Genomic DNA, 21,657 nt, shown 5'->3' on the forward strand with positions numbered 1-21,657 from the left:
TTTAAGGTGTAGAGATCGTTTTCAACTTCTCCAGTACCAATTAAACATTCATTCTTGTAAATGTTGCAAACACCTTTGCTAAATAAACAAGAAAATCCATCTTTATCAAGCATAGAAATGGAAATAATGTTTTTCACCAGTTCTGGTACAAACAAAACATCTCTCAAAATTAACTTAAAATCATTGTTCAAAAGCAAGTAAACATCTCCTACAGCTTTGGCAGCAACCCTTGCTCCATTGCCCATCCTCAAGAAGGTTTCACCTTCCCTGAGCCTCCTACTTCTTCCCATCACCTGCAAATCATTACAAAGATGTGAGCCACAGCCGGTATCCAATACCCAAGAAGTTGAGTTAATTGAAATGTTTACTTCAATATAGAACATACCGTTTCAAGAACTCTTCTGGGCAAGATATTCCCTGCAATTACGCCTCCAATGTCCAGGCTTCTTGCAGTGATGACAAATATCAGCAGTCTTGTCAGCCTTTACTGGTATGGCTGCCACAAAGGGACTCGGAGTCTGCCTCTTCAAGGGCACGTTCTTCTTGGGACGTTGGAAAGAATGCTTCTTTCCCTTCCCACGTGGATCGGTCTTCGTATCAGATGAAGAACCCACATAAAGAACCAGTTTCTCTTTCTTGATAGTGGATTCAAACGTCACAAGCATATTCACCAACTCCTCAAGGGTCGGCTCCATCTTGTTCATGTTGAAGTTCACAACAAAAGGATCAAATGAGCTAGACAATGATAGCAGTAACACGTCAGTGGTCAACTCCGATGGCAACATCAAATCCATGCCAACGAGCATGTCCACGAGCCCAATCATCTTCAGGCCATGCTCATGGACCGAGGCCCCATCTTGCATGCGCACAGTGATCAGCTCCTTGACTGTAGCATGCATAGGAGGCCGAGTCTGCTCACCAAAGAGCTCCTTGAGGTCCAAATGAATGTCAGCAGCACTCTTTGCATCATCAAAACGCCTCTGCAGCTCATCATTCATAGAAGCCTGCATATAACACCTGGCTTTCAAGTCATTGTCACACCAATCCTTGTAAGTCTGAAATTCCTCAGGAGTGCAGCTAGTCGGAGCCTCAATAAGTGGCGACTCAGTCAGTGTATATGCAATCTTTTTCGAGTTCAAGACGATCTTTAGGTTTCTTAGCCAAGTGAGGTAATTAGGTCCGGTTAATACGTGTTTGTCGAGTATTGTAGATAGCGGATTGCGAATCGAAGACATTGTCAAAAAATGTACAGAAAAGTAAAACAGATAAATGTTAATGACTATTTTAAAATATTTAGTAAGATATAAAGCATGGACTTGTACTTTATAAATTTTCGCTCCCACTGTTTTGACATTTTCACTACCCTCTAGTGAAAACGGGAAACTCCTTTCCTCAATAGGTACGCAAGGTCCAATTAGCGAATTATGATCCTGAATAATATCAGACAATCACAATTCCTAAAAGGTAGTTTCCAATTGCATCACCATGCAACCCTCTACGTAAACTTTTGTCTCACGTTTGATTAGGATCCAATAATATGACGTCGTTCATCTTTACGTGTCAATCCTTATCCATCGATGTTGAACTTTAATGGACGGTCGCCATGAGTTCCCTCAATAATATGAGCCGAAATCATGGGAGTTCCACGTAGTTCACATCACCATGTCAATGGATGTCACAGCTTTCTGGCACCCAGGGCCCCCCCAATAATATGAGCCGAGCCCCGAGCACGGGTAGCGTTCATCATGCACCCATTGTCGATGGAAGACATGGAAGTTAAAAATAAATTTATAATTCCCCTTTTCGAGCTTGATATTAATTTTTAATCTTATTCAAAATGAGGGTTTTTAATTTTGAAAGGTCTCATCATTAATTTTATTTAAAAGCTCGCCATGTTTGATCGTATGTTTGCCGGATTCATGCAACTATGTTATTATCATAATAATAATGCACATACTCATTATTTATAACATATCATGCATATATTTTAAACAGTAAACAAAACAAAGATGATCAATCGCCCCAAAAATAATGGCCCGTGTGAGCTAAACACGGGCCTAGGTCCAATCCTAGGGAAATGCAAGGGATGCAAATGCAACTATTACATATGCTTCCAATATTTACATGTCTTCGATCTTCATAATCACCAAGGCCACCATCTTCCAATCTTGATCTTCCACTATACTAATATTTACAAATAAATATCCATGACAAATAGGGATACATCTCATGGGGGTGGGAACAGGCCATAAACCAAGCCCATTTTAAATTTGATAATTATTACAATAATTCAACACAAAATATCCTAGCATACACCTACCAAATTGGGCTTGGGCTTTTGATCATCTTTCATGCATAATATCACATATCATACACCATCAATTAATTATCACGATAATTAATTGATCCAATCACTAATGGTCACGATTATAAACTAAATTAACAAAATATACAAACTCCTTTGTCTACTTTCTAATTAATTTATTTATAACCGAATTTCTTGTAAATCACAATTTACTATAAATAATTAAAGTCCAACTTAAACTATTTATTTCATGAGAAAATATTTGCAACTATTGTAAATTTAAACTTAAGGGCCCAAAAAATCATTTTTCACCAAAAATATTTTGGCCCATTTAAATTTCACAAATATGTTAACCATCTCATAGCCCAACAACTTCAAGGACCATGACACTTTGATAATCCAAAACATTTTTGGAAACCATAGTCGTCATCGCCGTCCCCGGAGCTCCGCCGCCGGATTCCGGCCAACAAGCAAAAAAATTTATTTATTTTTTATTTAAAGCATGGGGCTGTTCGGGGGGCTGCCCTTGCTGCGCGTTTCGGGCTGCACCTCGGGCAGCCCGAGGTGCCCAAAATGGGCAGCAACTTGCTGCCGAGATTACCCCAAAAAACCGGCCTTGATTTGTTGTTTTGGTTGTCTAATGCGGTTAGAAATCGACCTCAATATAATATTATGTATATGCTACACAAACTAGTACCTTTAGCACTTATACCACTTGAAAGAGGATCGGTTTTATGGTGTTCAAATGCGCAACAGAAGTTCAAAAATTGTTTTCAAGGCATGAAAACCGAAATTTTTAAAGAAAAATTTGAACACCTCATGTACTAGCATGTAACATATACAAAACACAATGTTATGAAATTTTACCTATCAATCTCTTGAGATTGATGTTTGACACCAACTTAGTTGTCAAGCAACTAAGCTCTTCAATGGCAAGACAATCTACAAGCCTCCTTGGACTCCTTTCTTCAAAATCAAGCCCACCACCAAACTTAAAAGATCCACCTTACACTTGCACTAGAAAATGTAGGGCATTTTTTTCTTTGAGAAGTAAGTGTTTTCTCCAACAATTGAAGAACAAAATGGAGAGAAAAAATGAGGAGAATTATCCCCAAAAATTTCGGTCAACTATGTGTGTAGGAGGGACGGGAAGACTTTTTCTTGGTCTTTGAAAAAGTAGAGAGACCACCTTTAGCATGCCATGCAATTTTTTAATAAAAAGTATTCCCGAACTCTTCAACTCTCAAGCATGCAATGTGACTTGGGCTTGTAACTATTACAAGGCCCATGGACTTTATTTAAATGTCTCAAACACATTTGAGTCCATTTAAAACTTTACTTGATTTTACTCAAGTCCACTAGTTTAATAACTATTTCTAATTGGGCTCCACAAGGCCCAATGTTATTTAATTAATTCAACACTTGAATTAATATAATTATTTGGACTCTACTAGGTCCACTAGTGTTTAATTAATTCAACACTTGAATTAATTTAATTTAGTTCATAATAATGTTTATGAAAATCACAATTTTCAAATACATTATTTATTTGGCCAACTTTTAATTCAGGAACACTTCCACAAATTAAAAGTTACATTTCTCTCATAGAAGTCATACTTCTATTTTTCCTTACGCATATAAACTTCTTTATAAGCCGTACAACACATTGAACTATTTTACTTCTCAACGGGATCTAGAAAGCTAGTACTCTTGTGGCCCTCAATGGTTCATTGATACAACTAGCCGTGGGTTCACATCTCCATATGATTCAGGACTAAACATGTCCTTATTTGAGCATACCCCAATTGCTCCATTCTTACTTATCAACTCCTTGATAACAAGAATGTCAGAACTCAAGTCTGATAGTACCCAACCAATCATGTTAAATGCCTAGCAGCATTGCTTACATGATTCCCTAGGTATCAAATGATAGTGCCTGCAAGAACCATTCAATTATGGTTAGCGTATAGTAGGGTCCCTTCAACTCATATATCACGATCGATTCGACAACCATTGGTATATCGAGAGCTGTCAATGAATCGATACTATGTGTCATGTCGTAGTTGCATCGATGGTGTAATCTATGAAACCCCTTTCATAATTACAACCATACTCTGATCAGAGATTTCAAACTACATACACATGATATCACATAGGATATCCATACCCGAGGGTAAGCGGTGAATCCTCGACTACAATGCATCGACTCCTATATGTTTCGACAGAACACCCAACCTTGCCACCTGATGACCTCTTGAGAGTCGGTAAACAAGTCAAAGTGTGGTGCTAGCACATAGAGTCTCAATGTTGTCCCGGGTCATAAGGACTAATGGTGTATAACCATAAACTCGGACGTTTTCACTCGATAAGTGAGAACCACTTGGAAAGTTCTTTATGGAGGGTTGTTCAGTGCACTCTACAAGGAGCACCTATCTGCATGCTCGGACATCACAATGTCCCCTACCAATGAAACATGGTACTCACATCGCAGATACTAGTCTCGAACTCGAGCGGCCTATATCCTTCTTAGCGGCGGCTGAATCGACTAGGAATTGTTTAGAATATACAGTATTCCAAATATGAGTTTCATGATACTTATCATATGATCATCTCATATTCTTTCTATTATTTGTATATTCGAGGGCTTTATCTATGCAATTCGCATGGGTATACAGATAAAAAAGTGCCAAAACAATAATTTCATATATTATTAAAATAAAGATTGTTCATACATAGAGTTTAAACATGAACCCTCGGCCAACACTTGGCTCGACGGGCACCTACTCTAACACAGTCGTCACGATATCTGACTATGTCGTCCTCAACTAGATACAACATCAAGCCCTTCGACTCATCCCTCTGTGTACACTTCTGTAATTATTCGTTCGAAGCCTGCCCCACTCAAATTCTGTCTCTCAGTGTCGAGTGTAGTGTCAGGGTTGAAAGACTAGGGGCATTTCCTATAGCATAAACTGCAAGCTCAAACATCTGAATCTCTGCCTACAGTGGTCTTTGCCCCGACAACTAAGTAGTCACTGTATTCTTCCTTCTCAGGACATCTGCAACCACATTAGCCTTACCGGGATGGTAGCTAATGTTAGAGTCGTAATCTTTCACTAGCTCTAGCCACCTTCCCTGTCTCATGTTCAGCTCGTTTTGTGAGAAGATGTACTTCAGGCTCTTGTGATCCGTGAAAGTCCTGCACTTCTCCCCATACAAATAATGCCTCCAAATCTTCAGGGTAAAAATCTCTACTTCTAGCTTGAGGTCGTGAGTTGGATAATATTTCTCATGGACCTATAACTGTCTGGACGCATGGACTATAACTTTGTCATGCTGCATCAGAACTGCACCCAAACCGAGCTTCGAAGCATTAGTATAAACCACAAACTCTTCTTGCCCTGATGGCATAGCTAGAACTGGTGTTGTGGTCAACGCCTTCTTCAACTGTCAAAACTTTCTTGGCTCTCTTATCCCTAAATGAATTTGGCATTTTTCTTCCTCAGGGTGGTCATAAGCATCACAATAGAAGTGAAGCCCTGAATAAACTTCCGGTAGTACCCAGTTAAACCCAAGAAACTGCATATCTCTGTCACTGGCCAATCTCGGACTGCCTCAACCTTCCTAGGATCGACTTCCACTCCATATCGGGATACAATGTGGCTTAAGAATGCCACCTTGTCTAGCTAGAACTCACACTTACTGGACTTGGCATACAGTCGTCTGTCATGTAAAAGTCTGTAGTACGGTCATCAGATGCTAACTGTGCTCCCCTCTGCTCTTCGAATAGATTAGGATGTAGTATATGAAATCTATGACAAACTGATCCAAATTCGGCTGGAACACGCGATTCATGAGATCTATGAAGATCACTGGCGTGTTCGTCAAACCAAAGGGCATCACCATAAAATCATAATGTCCATAAAGCATCCTGAAGGCCGCCTTATGCATGTCAGACTCTATCTTAGAGAATACTGAGGCTCCCAGAAGCTTATCAAATAGTTCCTTGATCCTAGGCAGTGGATACTTGTTCTTGGCCGTGACTCTGTTCAGTTCTCTATAATCAATGCAGAGCCGCATGCTGTTATCTTTCTTCTTGAAAAATAGTACCGGTGCGCCCCATGGAGAAAAGCTAGGTCGAATGAAACCTTTATCTTGCAAGTCCTGAATCTGATCCTTCAGTTCCTTCATCTCTGCAGGTCTAGATGATAGAGTGCCTTAGATATTGGCATGGTACCTAGGCATACGCTCGATAGAAAAGTCCACCTCTCTGTCTGATGGAATACCTGAAACTTCGTCCGGGAAGACACTGAGGAAGTCCCTGACCACTTCGACCTCCACCAGCCTCTGACTGGCTGGCTCGGTTACTATCATGATACTGGTCAAAAATTCCTGGCAGCCTCTCCTAATGAGCTTCCTTTCACAAATGCAAGAAATTATGTGAGGCATCTATTGGTGTATGGCTACCTCAAATATAAACGGCTTACCGCTGGGTGGTCGGATAGATACTGAACTCCGAAGAAAATCTATGGCGGCTCTGTTCGAAGAAAACCAGTTCATAACAAGAATAATATCGAACTCCGGTAACGGTAGCACAATCAGGTCTTCTTGCACAACGTTTTTCTGTAACAGAAGCTCCAATCCCTTCACTATCTGTGATGTAAACATCTGATCTCCGGATGGAATCGAAACTCTGAATCCCAAATTCATAGCCGCCGGTATGATTCCTAGTCGCTTGACAAAAGACTCGGATATAAACGAATGTGTAGCTCCGGATTCTAGCAACGCATACGTGGCTACACCCGAAATATATATCCTTCTTGCGACAAAGAATACCATCAAATCTGATCGCGTTGAAAATTAAGAAATTTTATGCCATAAATTATTCAAAAATCCTCGAAAATTTACTGATTTACTCCTAGTACTTAATCAAAAATCTCGAATTTTACCTCAAAAAATTCGGAAATTGTAATTTGGCCCTTAAAGTTTAGATTTCTTTACGATTTGGCCCTAAAATTTTTGAAAGTTGAATTTTTGTCCAAAAAAATTTTCAAATTTCAAAAAGTTTAAACCATAAAATTCTCGAAAATTAAGAATTCGATCCATAAAAATTCGAAAACAGACCTTAAAATTTTGACTTTGCAATTAGCTCTCTAAACTTATGGTTATTGCAATATGGTCCTTAAAACATTTAATTCAATCAATTCAATCCTTAAGTCCACCAATTAGAACATGCAACCTAATTTATTCTAGGTTCTCAATCCCAAAATAAATAACACAACAAACATATGACCCATGCAATCAAGGCGGTAAATTAAAATTCTTAAAAATAAAGGTTACCAATGATCAATGCAGAGTCTGGCTCCGCCTCTGCCTCCTTGGCATGCATCACATAGGCCCTACCAGTCATGGGGCCCCTTTTCTTAGGGAAATCAGCAACCTTTTGGCCCTCTTCTTTGCATTTGAAGCATCTGAAGGTTCCCCACATACATTTGTCGTAGTGTAACTTGTTGCATTGCTTACATGGATGACACTCCTCCGACTTGGGAGCTCCTGGTGCCTGTTGTGGCCGCTGATTTCCGGGCCTCTTAAACTCTCTCTAGGGCTTCTGCTGCCCCTTCTGCCTCAGTGGCCGTGTGAACTGATTTTTCTCTGGTTGTGAGCTAAACTGGGCCCGATGCCTCTTCCGCTGCATCTCTATATCAATGTCCATCAGAGCCTGCTCCGCCTGAAAAGCACAAGCGGTGGCCTTGTCATAACTTTCCTGTCTCATTAGCATAACATCCCGGCGTAAGGTGGGTATCAGGTCATCCATGAAGTGCCTCAACTTCTTGGCGGCATCTCTAGCAATAAGGACACAAAGTGACAGCCCCTGTCAAACTTCCGAATAAACTCTGCCACAGTAAAGTTCCCCTGGCGGAGACTCATGAACTCACTCGTCAGGTGACCCCTGACATCTGTTGGGAAATATTTGTTGTAGAAAATCTCTTTGAACTGACTCCAAGTGAGAATAGACAAATCCACCCCATGAGCGGCTCCTTCCCACCCTAGGGATGCGTCATCCCTCAGCATGTAAGTGGCGCACCTGACCCGGTCGCCATCCCTCATCTCAGTTACCAAAAATATAGCTCCAATGACCGTATCCAACCCTCCGCCATAAAAAGGTCAATGGTACCCCCGAACTCCTTCGGGTTGAACCGTCTGAACCGCTCATATATGTTTGTCTAGGGTCGGGGATCTTGCTGCGCATTCTTCATCAGTCTAGCAATGCCCTCGAGGACTCAAGTAGCTGCGTCCCCTGGCGGTCACAGTGGTGGTGGGATGCCTCTACCTCCTCCAGTACTATCATCATGTCGGTCAGTGCTAGGGGCGCGTTCTGAAGGCATTTTATCTGAATACTGTCAAAATTCTAAATGTAACCCATCATGCAATTTAATCTAATTTAAGATATTTAATTCTTAAATCATGAAAGAAGCTAAACATGTACTATAAATTGTAACGCCCCGAAAATTTGAAGGTTTACGTGAACCACATGCATGCAAGTTATCAAACTTCTTTTATATTTTATCAAATTTTTAATGCATTAAATCGATGTTTATTTCATGATTATGTGTTTTAATTCATGTGTTATTTAAAGTTTCATGCATAAGGGCTTTTAATAGTTTTCGGGCTCGAAAGAGAAATGCCGACCGATACCCAATCTCTACTAGACCTAACTTACTCACGGCTACACTCCCATACAATCCGTAACTCGCCCTTGATCGCTAGTTCCCAAAAAATAACAACCTTCGGCCAACTCCTCTACCCTACGATCAATCGGCTTCGTGGGTGGCTCCAGCATCGTTCGAGCCATCCTCAACCATGACTCAGACCCATCATTGTCTGGTTTAAGCCTTGGATTGGCCCTTGCACCGCCATCTCCACTCCTTTCACAAGATGTCCCAAAAAACCGCACCAAGCACAACACTACACCTCACGGCCTCTAACGTACCGCACCATACCTCGACTCCAGCCTATTGACAGCAATAAACCACCATTCCTAGCCTTATAACAGCATGAACTCGGCAGCCTCTTTGCAACAATTCAAGGAAAAGGTGAGTTGATCAAAATAATGCATGAGTTTGCAACAAAAAACGAAATAAACTTTTACACCAAGCTAGATCGATGGTTTTATATGCAGTAACATAAATTTTCTATAATATCAGCGTGTTTGATGCACAAAGGAAGAAACAAGCGTGCTTTGATGAATTATGCTTGAAACGTTGACGAAGAACACGTCAGGGAAGCGCCGGAGGAGCGGGGAATGAACTTTTACTGAAGAAAAGAGGAGGAGCCGATTTTTTTCTTTCAATGGATGCTGAAATTTATGTGGAGAGGTTTCTGAAGAAGGGGTGGGCGGCCGAGAGCTTATGGAGGGGAATTAGGATTAATTACACTAGGTTAAGACAATATAATAATTAAGGAGGTCTTAATTAACTTTTAAAATGCTTAAAATTATTTTAATCCCATTTAGAAATAAAACCAACTCATCAAGCCCAATAACAATCTCGAAAAATATTTCGTTTTGGTACGTTTTTGAAAATATCGACCGAGCCCGCAAAAAGTCATCTGAATCGCAAAAATTTGCATAACGATTAAAAATATGCTCCGGTGGTAAAAATACACAACAAGGCTCATTTCTTGAAAACTACACGTAAAACAACTTATATTAATAAATAAAAATTAAACATGTAATAAAAACAATTTTTCTGATAATTCCCCGGTCTACGTTCCTCGATTGAGCGCGAAATGCATCTAGGAACCCTAATGCGTGAAATTCTAAAACAATCATGAAATGAATCCTATAATAAAATAATTATGCATCGAATGCATAAAAATAAATAAACAAAACAATTAAATAAAATCCTAGATTACATGCATTAAGGTTAGGTAAATTTAATTCCCGGACCTTACAGCTCGTAACCCGATTTCAATCATTCTCGATCAAAAAAAATTGACTAGCCATAACTATAATGACTGGTTTCGAAATGTAAAGATTGTTCTGAACTTAGAAAAAATTGCGTATGTGCTTAATAAGAAGGCACGGAACAAGGCCAACAAGAAGCCATACAAGAAACCAACTCCAGGGCCCACAAAGCCTGACAAGTCAGAACAAGTCTATTTCCACTGCAAAAATCCTGGACATTTGAGGCATAATTGCACGGAGTATCTTGCCCAGAAGCATTCTGGCCATGCTATGTTTTACATTGAAGTTAATGTTTCTAATAATTCCTCTTCTTGGGTATTGGATACCAGATATGGTTCCCATCTATGCAATGATTTGTAGGTGATGGGAAGAATCAAGAGGCTTAAAGATGGTGAAACATTTCTAAGACTAGGAAATGGAGCAAGTGTTGTTGCCCCTGCCATTGGAGATGTTACTTTACTTTTAGACAATGATTTTAAGTTGTTTTTTAGAGACATTTTATATGTTCCTGAATTGATCAAAAACATTATTTCAATTTCTATGCTTGATAGGGATGGTTATTCTTGTATTTTTGCTAAAGATGTTTGCAATTTATACAAGAATGGATGTTTGATTGAAATCGGGGAATTAAAAAATGATCTCTATAACTTAAAATTAAAAAATATTCCGTTGAACAATATCCAAGTACATACAAAAACAGCAACAAACAAAAGAAAAATAGAAGATCCAAATCCCGCACAAATATGGCACGCTAGACTAGGTCATATTTCCCAAAGAAGGATGCACTAGCTAATTGGAGAAGGCATGTTTGACTTGTCAGACATAAATTCTCTACCTATTTTTGAGTCCTGTCAAAAAGAAAAAATGACAAAGACTCCATTGAATGGAGACGTGGAACATGCGTATGGTCTACTGGATTTGATCCACATAAACGTTTGTGGCCCGCTAAGTGTTAGCACAAAATATGGGCAATCCTACTTTATTTCCTTTACTGATGACCATTTGAGGTATGAGTAAGTTTATTTGATGAAACACAAATCTGAAACATTTGAAAGGTTCAAAGAAATCATATTTTTCAAATGTTTCAGATTTGAAGTAGAAAAACAACTTGAAAATAGTATTAAGACACTTCGATTTGATCAGGATGGAGAATACTTGAGTGCTGAATTTTTGGGTTATCTAAATGAGAATGATATTCTCTCACAGTGAACACCACCAGCAACACTACAATTGAATGGTGTTTCTGAACGTCATAATCGAACCTTGATGGACATGGTTCGATCAATAATAGGATTTGCCGACTTGCTTACATTATTTTGGGGCTTTGCGCTTGAAACTGCGGCAAAGTTGTTGAATAATGTCCATATAAAAGCAGTGGATAAAACACCAAATGAGATATGGATGAGAAAACTAAAAAATATTATTACTTGAAAATATGGGGATGTCCTGCTTATGTGAAGCAGACAGGGAGAGATAAATTGGATAGTAGATCCACTTTGTGCTACTTTGTAGAATATCCAAAGAATTCTGTTGGATATTATTTCTATACCCTCAATGAAGCAAAAATATTTGTTTCAAGAAATGTCACCTTTCTGTAAATGGAATTTCTATTAGATAGAAAATGCAAGATGATAGAACTCGAATAAATTCAAGACACTCCCTCAACTGTAGAAGTTGAACCTAATCCCCAACAACCAGTAGTTGAAGAACACGCTCCTAGAAGGTCTGGTAGGGTTATCAGACCACTTGTAAGAGATACGCTTTGTGGGGACCCGGACGCTAATCATCTTCTTAATCATCTTTAGGATTTAATTATCAATTAAGATAAACAGGGTCTTAAAATTTTTCTTTTTAAAAATGTAAGTGCGGAACGTAATGGAATGTAACTAATATACATCTCAGTATATAAGTACAATAATGTACAACAATTATTCAAACTAGTCTAAGGTTCAACTACTAAATTCCAAGTATTAAACCAAGTCTACAATAAGTCCGGAATCACCACTCTAAACTCGTCTTCTCTCTTCATCTTTTTGACCCCGATCCTGCCCCACCTTTTGTCATGCACACATACAAAACAAGACAACAGCCGGATACTCCGGTGAGAATAAATCCCAGTATAAAACATGTATACATGCATATACACAATATAAATTATAAAGCATACTATCATGCATAAAATCTATAGCAATAGGTTTCATAGTCTATGAAACTAAATCAAAATAAGCATGAAGTAACAATGAGTTTCATAATCTCTGAAACCAAAATAAAATAAGCACGCAACTCAATTCAATTCATATCTTGACTCAACTCAACTCTAACTCTAGGGATCCCTGTGTGAATAAAATGTAACAGATCTCCCACCTACTCTCCCAATCGTGGTGGCGTTACATCTTATTCCTAAACTTCGGTCTGGTCTGTATAAAAATCTACAATCGGAGTGTAATCTGATCCGAAGCAACGATATCACCGAACGTTTAGAAAATTGGCGTATCTACCAATGATACTCCTATCTCAGTACATATATATAAATCAATATAAAGTACAAACAGAACAAGTATGTGATTTTGTTGTGAAACTCAAATTGAATCTCATTTGAGTTGTGTCTTCCCCAAACAAAACATGAATTATACCTTTGTCTTCCCGGTCTGACGAAGACGAAATCTTGTATTCCAATCTGTCCATACCCAGTCTAGCAATGACAATCGCATAAATACAATATCAGTATATAATTCGATTCAAAACCAAAACGCGTCTTTATTAAAAAATCGAAGAAAAAGTCCTTTCGTTAGAAGTTAGAAAAGATTCGATGGGTAATCTTTTTTTATAGAAAAAAGAAAGAATTTTTTTTCGATAACCCCTAGCCAAGCCCCCTACCCCTCAGAGATAATCGGGAAAGGGGGTATGGATTAGGGGCCGTTCTGATCAATACTCAAATCAGTATATAATCTGTTCCATATCTGAACAAGGTACAATCTAATTCATATCAACGATATCATCGAAATCATTACTGAATCTAATCACTCTAAATCAAATGATGTTTCGACGGCATAACAATCCAGTTTCGATACCCCCGTCAATCTCAACATCACAGATATAATATCAGAATTCATAATCAGTATCAGTACAATTCATAATCTCAATATCTGTACACTTAAGATCAGTAACAACACAACTCTGATATCAAATCCCAATCAATATCTTTCGAAAATCATAACAATTGCATAAACAATCTATTCTTCAATCTGACTTCAATTATACGATGTCTACTGTAGCAGAAACACTATATCTAATTCATATTCAATTTTGACAATATCATAATTTCAAATCGTGTCTAAACGTAACAAAACTTACGTCCAGTTGTAGCCTGCATTGATAGGAACACAGTACTAAAGTCGGATTTAAAATCGGACGGGCGGATTTTGTGAAATCTTGATTTAGAATTTCACGAAGAAATTCCTCAAAAGTTTCCTTTGATTCTTTCTTTCTTTCTTCTGAATAATGCTTGTCTTATATATATATATATATATACATGTTGCATACTACAGACCAAGTGGCATTTTTTCATTATGCATGTCGCGCGCATATGCGCGCACAAAGCCGCACATATGCGCTGGAGGTTCGGCCCAGCACCTTCCGCATTTATCTTTTCGCGCATATGCGCGAGATGTTCTGTCTCGCACATCCCTTCACTCGCGCATATGCACGCCTTCCGCCGTGCATGTGCGCCGAACTCTCTGTACGTTCCGCGCATGTGCGCGCATTCAAGCCGCGCATGTGCGCGCATGGTTCTGTCTTCCTCGCGCATGTGCGCCCATACATGTCGCGCATGTGCGTGGGGACTTTTTTTGCACAAAATGTCAAATCTTCTTTCGGCTCTCCCGGTCTGATCCGTTTCATCTATAATCATTTCAATTAATAAATAAATCATTTCAGATTAATCTCAGATTACATTAATAAAATCTCGGGCCTTACATTTCTCCTACTCTAAGATCTGATTTCGTCCCCGAAATCCCGAAATCATAGGCACTCAATTCAGATATATCAGAAGAAATGTATAACACAGTTTAATCAGAACTCATCTCAATAAAATCATTCTGATATCTCAGTCTCATGACAAATTCTGTCTTTCAGATAGTCTCTTTGATGCCCTGTCAACTTACTGTATTTTCAATAATAGAATAGTCTTCATTCTGAAATATCTTTCTTGTACGGATCTGTGATTCTAAATTGGAATAATAATTCAAGAGCATAATATCATAATACCCTTCGAAATAACTCTGACAGAATCAATCTCAAAATACTGGCTATACAACATTCGTATATACCAATCAACAGCTCATACCAAATCAATATCATCAGCTGTTATCAAATCTGTTTATCCCAGTCAAGGATATATTAAATCTTCGGCCCCAAATACCAATCGTCACCATCCGACGTTGGCATATTAAGTCTGTCTGGTCTGAGCTATCTTCATTTCCTTCTGAATTAGTTACATTTTCTTTATCATATCTCTGAACGTATCAGATCCTATCTCAGATATCTCCGAGATATTATTCTTATACCAAAGAAATCTGCAGTACTTACTGTACACTGTCTCAGTACATATATATAAATCAATATAAAGTACAAACAGAACAAGTATGTGATTTTGTTGGGAAACTCAAATTGAATCTCACTTGAGTTGTGTCTTCCCCAAACAAAACATGAATTATACCTTTGTCTTCCCGGTCTGACGAAGACGAAATCTTGTATTCCAATCTGTCCATACCCAGTCTAGCAATGACAATCGCATAAATACAATATCAGTATATAATTCGATTCAAAACCCGTTCTGATCAATACTCAAATCAGTATATAATCTGATCCATATCTGAACAAGGTACAATCTAATTCATATCAACGATATCATCGAAATCATTACTGAATCTGATCACTCTAAATCAAATGATGTTTCGACGGCATAACAATTCAGTTTCGATATCCCTGTCAATCTCAACATAACAGATATAATATCAGAATTCATAATCAGTAGCAGTACAATTCATAATCTCAATATCTGTACACTTAAGATCGGTAACAACACAACTCTGATATCAAATCCCAATCAATATCTTTCGAAAATCATAACAATTGCATAAACAATCAATTCTTCAATCTGACTTCAATTATACGATTTCTACTGTAGCAGAAACACTATATCTGATTTATATTCAATTTTGACAATATCATAATTTCAAATTGTGTCTAAACGTAACAAAACTTACGTCCAGTTGTAGCCTGCATCGATAGGAACACAGTACTGAAGTCGGATTTAATATCGGACGGGCGGATTTTGTGAAATCTTGATTTAGAATTTCACGAAGAAATTCCTCAAAAGTTTCCTTCGATTCTTTCTTTCTTTCTTCTGAATAATGCTTGTCTTATATATATATATACACGTTGCATACTACAGACCAAGTGGCATTTTTTCATTATGCATGTCGCGCGCATATGCGCGCACAAAGCCGCGCATATGCGCCGGAGGTTCGGCCCGGCACCTTCCGCATTTATCTTCTCGCGCATATGCGCGAGATGTTCTGTCTCACACATCCCTTCACTCGCGCATATGCGCGCCTTCCGTCGCGCATGTGCGCCGAACTCTCTGGACATTCCGTGCATGTGCCCATACATGCGCGACATGTATGGGCGCACATGCGCGAGGACTTTTCTTGCACAAAATGTCAAATCTTTTTTCGGCTCTCCCGGTCTGATCTGTTTCATCTATAAGCATCTCAATTAATAAATAAATCATTTCAGATTAATCTCAGATTACATTAATAAAATCTCGGGCCTTTCACGCTTCTTCATGAACAAGGCCATGATGAGTCTTGTGTTGGATGTGATCCAATAAAATTCAAAGAAGCAATATCTGATTTTGATTCAACCAAATGACTTGAAGCCATTAAGTCTAAAATGGACTCTATTTATTTAAAACTAAGTCTGGACATTGGTTATTCCACCTGAGGGAATCGTTCCGATATGATGCAAATGGATCTACTAAAGAAAGTTTGAGGCAGATGAGAAGGTATTGACCTTCAAAGCAAGACTGATTGCAAAAGGTTATACTCAAAAGCAAAGAATTGACTATGAGGAAACTTTTTCACCAGTTTCTATGTTTAAGTCCGTCAGAATACTACTAGTCATAGCAGCATGGTATGATTATGAGATATGACAAATGGATGTGAAGACTGCATTCTTGAATGGAGATATCAAAGAAGAAATTTAAATGTTTCAACATGAGGGATACACATTAGTAGGAAGTGAGCATAATGTATCCAATTTTCACAGATCAATATATGGTCTCAAGCAGGCGTCAAGGAGTTGGAACCTCATATTTGATAGCACTATCAAGGAATTTGGTTTTGCCAAAATCCTGTGGAACCATGCGTGTACAAAAAGTTAGTGGAAGTGCAGTGACAATCCTAGAAACGTCTGCTACATTTTACATATATATAAATCCTAAACTGAAAAATTCATAATTTAAAATAACTTAAAATTTCTATAAATTATAATAATTTAACATTTGAAATCTCAAGTGCATAAAAATTCCTAAATCGTCAACTAACCAAAAATTCATATGTCGACCTATAAAAAGATCAACTAACAATAAAATAAAGAATAAAATGTCTGTAATAAAATGATGAACAATAGTCTTTTAAATCTTTTATCTATCAAGTTAATGCGGAAAATAAATGTTCTCGAGTGTGTACTGCTGCACTCGATCCACCCAAGCGTCAGCACCTCCTCATATCGTCAAATCTTGCAACATTCAAACCTAGTGAATTTTATTACTCAGCACGTTCTAAAAATAAAAGAAAATAATACATATACAATTACATGCATTAAAAATCATACTTTTATTTAAAATATCTTTTATGCATATATAAATCGCAAATCGTAAAATCATTTAATCGTAAAGCTTTCAATTTTTTATTATTTTGGGTGAAATTTGATACTTAAAAGTGGCTAGCATTTTATCCTCTGGTCGACTGATTAGTCTTCAGCTCGACATAGTGCACGGGGATGAGCAATAGGCACCGCCAGAGAAATATGATCGTCGGGCTCCCTCTGGACTCTTTTCCCTCACGACATTTCCAATAAATTGTAAGTTCTCCATTCCTTCTCAAAACGGATTCCTCACATATCCTCTATCGTTTGTCACAGTCAATTCACATCCCTCAAAATATTTTTCATTTTCTTTTTTAAGCATAAAATATTATGACTTTCAAAAATATAATTTTTAACAGTAAAAAATTTCACAGCTTGACTAAAAATCATAAAATATCATATTTTAATAAAAAACTTCATTTTATATCATTTATCATGTGTTATGTCCCTCCAGGACAATGCCAATCATTTACGTATTACCCAAGTGTAAAATGATCGTTTTGCCCCTAGACGTAATATATCTCGATTTTGAATTTTTCTTACTTTTAATGACATGAGCTTATCTCAAATACCTAATGAAGCTTAAATCTAATTTTTAAAATTTTATTTAGCTTAAGTTGATGGGTTTCGATTTAGTTTCCTATTTAATTATTCGTGAGGCGTTTAATTCTCGAATTAATTGAAACTTTATTATTTTCTTCCCCTATTTTAAAAAAATAGACTTTTTATTACGTAAACTACCCTTGTGACACGTGTGCCACCCATGTGGACCCATGGTTCAAGGGATTTTTTTTAAACTCGATTTTTGGCCCTTGCATGAACCCACCGAGCTCTCTTTCAATTTTATCGAACCAAGCCCGAGCCACCTCGAGCCGAACCCTGACCAACCCACCTAGAGACCCTCCTTACCAGCCTTGACCCAAGGACCCAGCCCCTAACTCACATAAATCATCCTGAACATAGACCCGAAGGTGCGTGAGAGCTTATTTAAAATCCTAGGACTCCTACTCGGTTTAGCACTCACAAGCCCACTTAACACATGATCTCCTCTGACCCTTACCTTCTTTGGACTATGCTTAGACCAAACAAAACCCAGCCCAAGCCCCTGAACCACGCTGCAAGCCTGCTGCCACATAAACAGGCCGCGCGAGTCCTCCATATCCGTCTTTGAGTTTCCTACTTCGACTAGAACTCTTTTCTCGATCCACCCTCAAGCTAGCATGGACCACACCCTACCTATACTCTTTTGAACCGCCCTGAACTAAACCAGACCCCAGCCGCGAGCCCCCTTGGCTGCAGATGCCTTACTCGAGCATGGCGGAGGAGTTACAACTCGCGTGGACTTCTCCCATGCACCTGAACTCGAGTCCCAGCCCTGCTAGGACTCTTCCCTACCCTTGACCACGTCCACCCGAGCCACCTAGCCGTGCCTTGCGCAGCCATGAACCGAGCCGCCCCTTGAATCGTGTGTGAAAGATCCAAAAACCTTAGGATTCTCCTTGCAACTCACGTGCAGCACTTAGCTTATTTTCTAGCCCTCGTTTCTTCTTAAATTGTTCATATTCTATCCATATCTCGCCCTATGTTGGCAGCGTACTTGTCTGGAATCATAATACATTCATATATACATAAAAACGTTCAAAACTTTGAAAATAGTTGAAAAAACTTTAAACCATCGAACGTAAATATTTTTCATGCAAAAACAATTAAAACATGCATATTATGGTTTAAATGATGCATAAAACGGTTTATAAAACCTACCTTTGCGTTTAAAATGCTCGAATATGCGATCTTCGGTAAGGAAGGACGAACGCGTGACGAAGAACCCTAGCTTTCTTCCCTACCTAATTTTCGAATTCATGTGTGTGCTAGTGTGTGTGATTCGGCTGATACAAGCTCTCAAAAGACCTAGGACTATATTTTTATAGATTTAATTTTGCATGATAATGGGCTTAGTTTTTGGGCTTCCAAGTATAGGAGAAATTGAACCTACTCAATCTAGTTAAATTGGGCCAAATAACTCTTATTTAATTAAAACATTAAATTTTATAAAAATTAATTTCCAAAAATAATATTTTTGATCTTTTAAAATCTCCTTGTTTGCCTAAAACCGGCTTCCCGTATAAAATCATGCTCGTTTTGTAAAATAATTCGAAAATATTTAGTGACAAATATTTATTCTTGTTTTAGTTGTCCCCGATCTCCTTTCCCCAGCCTATTATCGAATATTCAGATAAAATCCTTCAATTACATGAAATCATACTATATAATCATTTAGTCATGCAATCATAACTTTAATCACATAATATGTATCAAGTAAGCATTTAAAATTAATTAATTAAAACGATTAAGAAATTTAAATAATTTGCATGCATGTGGTTTACGTAGGTTGGTTTTTCGGATTTTACATTCCAAGTACTTTATGTTGTTGATATCATACTCATTGAGAATGATGTAGGAATACTGCAATCAAGTAAAGTGTGGTTTGCAAGTAAATTATCTATGAAAGACACGAGTGAAGCATCCTATGTATTGGGAATAGTAATCTATAGGGATAGATCAAAGAGGATGTTGGGGCTCACCCAAGCCAATTATATCGTTACCATTCTGAAGAGATTCTCTATGGAAGAGTCCAAGAGAGGATACTTACCAATGTGTCATGGTGTTACTCTATCTAAAGCTATATGTCCCAAGAATGATGAAGAGATAGAGATGATGACATGTATTCCACATGCGTTAGCCAATGGTAGTATCATGTATGGTATGATTTCAACGCGTCCTGATGTTGCTTACTCTATGATTGTTACAAGAAAATAACAGGCAAACCCAGGTCCAATCCATTGGAAAGCCGTGAAAGATATTCTTAAGCACTTAAGAAGGATTAAGAATTTGTTCATGATCTATGGAGGTGGAGAATTAAATTTGGAAGACTACACTGATTCTAGCTTCCAATGTGATTTAGATGATTCAAAATCGACCTCTAGTTTTGTAATCATTCTCAATGGTGCGGCTGTCTCTTGGAAAAGTTCCAAGCATGACATCGTTGTGGATTCCACCACTGAAGCTGAATACATTGCTGCATCTGCTGCAGACAAAGAGGTAGTTTGGACGAGGAATTTTGTCCGAGAGTTGAGCGTTATTCTTAATGGAGTTGATCAAGTCCCGGTGTACTGCGACAACAATGGTGCCATTGAGCAAGCAAAGGAACCAATGTCTCATTAGCGATCCAAACATATACTAAGGAAGTTCCACATCATCGGAGAGATTGTGGGAAGAGGAGAAATATCAGTCGAAAGAGTTCCCGCTACAGATAATGTTGCTGATATCCAATTACAAAGCCATTGCCAGGACCATTGTTTGAGAAGCATCGCGAAGCAATTAGATTAAAGTTTATGGGTATTTGGCTCTAGGGCAAGTGGGGATTGTTAGAGTAGATGCTGTAACGTACCGTACTTTTAAACAATTTAAAATTTGCGAAAAATAAATATTTTCTTAAATGCCAATAAACTCTCAATGTGCTTTCACAAATAACTGTCCAACCATAAGTATTTGCAAAAGAGTGAACACATTTAAAGTTGCGAAAGAAAAATACTTGTTTAAACATTGTAATCAAAATGTAAAATCAGAGTATTTCGAACATTTCATAAGAACTTAAAATATGGCGATCCTCGGGTTTAGCCTCCCGCTCAGTCCAAGCCGGCTCACTGGTCCCCACCTCTCGTCTCTTCAAACTCATCCTCACCTGCATCGATCAAGTTTAGTGAGTCTAAATACTCAACATGTATAAACTGGAAGTAACGAGTAATATGTAAAAAAACCACATGCATCTTTAAAATAGAGCATACATACTTGAAACATAACGTGTCTATAAAATCTTGAGCATATGTACATATATACTTAGACGTGCCATCATCATAAAATTTTTCGTTAACATGCTTACTTCATACATACTTGGGCATACATACATTATTTTGCGTAGAGGCATGTTTCAAAGCAAGTGACCCATACATAAGTACGCCTGATCATGCTAAACCACAGTACCGGGCTGACAAGGAAAATCCACTGCCATATACATGAGATCCCCGTTCATAATTTAGCGGGGGGATTGGTCCCTGGTCATACTTTACCGCTTTCCAATCCTGATCTAAACCCGTTCATAATTTAATGGGGTGGATTGGTCCATAGTCATACTTTACCGCTTTCCAATCCCATATATAATTTGGTCACAAGACATTTAGCATACCTCAAAAACTTAAAAGTATTTTCTTTGCACGTCGAACATACTTACTTGGTGTTGAGAGATTCGTTGGATCTCGCTTAGGCCACTGCTGCACATACTAACGTGAGTTTAAAATACTTAACTTAAAAAACTTAGACGTAGGTAATCGAGCTCCCTACCGAATTGAATAAATAGCTTATGAAATTCTAGTTCGTTCGGGACTTGACCTCGTTTAAT

Source organism: Primulina tabacum, chromosome 4 (genome assembly GCF_025594145.1).
Source record: "Primulina tabacum isolate GXHZ01 chromosome 4, ASM2559414v2, whole genome shotgun sequence".
Taxonomy (NCBI): Eukaryota; Viridiplantae; Streptophyta; class Magnoliopsida; order Lamiales; family Gesneriaceae; genus Primulina; species Primulina tabacum.